Source organism: Macrobrachium nipponense, chromosome 13, assembly GCF_015104395.2.
Source record: "Macrobrachium nipponense isolate FS-2020 chromosome 13, ASM1510439v2, whole genome shotgun sequence".
NCBI lineage: Eukaryota > Metazoa > Arthropoda > Malacostraca > Decapoda > Palaemonidae > Macrobrachium > Macrobrachium nipponense.
Genome location: NC_087206.1, coordinates 45,450,815 through 45,452,542, shown reverse-complemented (window position 1 = coordinate 45,452,542; position 1,728 = coordinate 45,450,815).

The following is a 1,728-nucleotide window of genomic DNA, read 5'->3' as shown; positions in this document are numbered from 1 at the left end:
TGTCGACTTTCCTCCTCCACTGGGTCTGGAGTTTGAAGAGGTCTAGGCCTGGAAGCGCTACGGAGCCGATCAGACGCACCCTCCACTGCACGGGAACACTATATTCACTTCTTACCTTTTAAGAGCTCGCCTTTTGAGCTCCATCCATTTATCTTCAAATTTGCACATATGAATTTGTAGATTCTGTGGAGTACGAAGGTGATGAGGATGCAACAACTACTAGTATTGTCAATACTCTTAACTGCTCGTTAGTACGAGAGCTCTTAAAGCTTCTAAAGGAAGCGTATCTAGTTATATGCTTTCTGACTTCCTAAAGTAGGAAGTTAGATCTTATAATTCCTTCATCAAGTTCTAACACTTATACACGTATTAGTGAAAAAAAAAAAATCAATATTTCCTTATTTGCAAAACATATGAGTGTCTACCGAAAAATTCGGTAGTTTCACGTAATATATTCTTCGAAATTTCGAAGCCAAATTCATTAAAAAGTTAATAAAAGCGTATGCCAAACCAAAGACCCAGTATTTCCCTGCAAAAGACAGCCCAGAAGGTCGATGGCGATGAAAAAACGAAAATCAAGTCAGGAGGTAGCAACAACGTATGTTGACGCTACCGCGACAGAGAAAATCTGGTTCCTGAAACGTTATTCTTCCTAATTCTGCCACCCAGCAGCAGGGGCGGTAGATCACCTGACCTACCTGCAGCGTGTGCCGCGAAATTCGAATTTCTGTCGGGGACGATGGAGTCTATAGCTAAGTATATATCTGCTGGGTAAGTTCCATGTACAAAAGTATGTAATAACCAAAGAATTCATTTTAACACCAACACAATCAGGTTCAATAGCTGGCGTATCAACCCTAGATCCCTTAACACATTTAGAGGATCATATCAAAAAATGGTTTGAACAAAAAAATTAACAGTAGCTATATTTTTCTATATAGAAAAAGCATACGGCAACATGGAAACATAACATCATGCAAAAACTCCACTCCAAGGGACTAAGAGGCCACTTACCAATATTTATTAAGAACTTTCTAACTGACAGAACTTTTCAAGTAAGAGTAGAAAATTCCTACTCAGTAACCTATAAACTAGAAGAAGGAATCCCTCAAGGTAGTGTCTTGAGCTGTACATTGTTTGCTTTAGCAATTAATGATATTACTATAATTTACCAAGTGGTGTAAAAATCAGTTTATATGTTGATGACTTTGTTATTTACTATACGAGTAGCAAATTGAGACATGCTCAGAGAGTTCTCAATACTGCGATTTCAAATATATACAGTTGGACAAATTCAGTTGGATTAAAATTTTCAACTGATAAAACAAAAGCAATCATCTTCTAGAAAAACAAAAGATTGCTGAAGAACCAAACAATCAAACTTCACCTTTATAGCACAGAAAAGGGATTTTGACGAAGGGAAAATCTATTTCTGGGCAAGGGTTTGTGTCGCCCAGTGAAATAATCCCTTAAGTTAATTATTTCTAGGTAAATGATACTAACATTACCAGAGAAAAATAAAAAGAGGGGGATGTCAGAGTAACTGACTCGCTCACCCTAAATAAAAAGAGGGTGTCGGTATGGTGCTGGGGCGAGTGAGACCACTACCACGAACCTCTTGTCATTTCGAATTCTCTTTCATCAAAATCCCCCTCCCTGAGAGAGCTGGCACACGGCCGGCGCCAGCAACTACTACTACACATCCTCCCACGCCGACCGTAGTGCCTC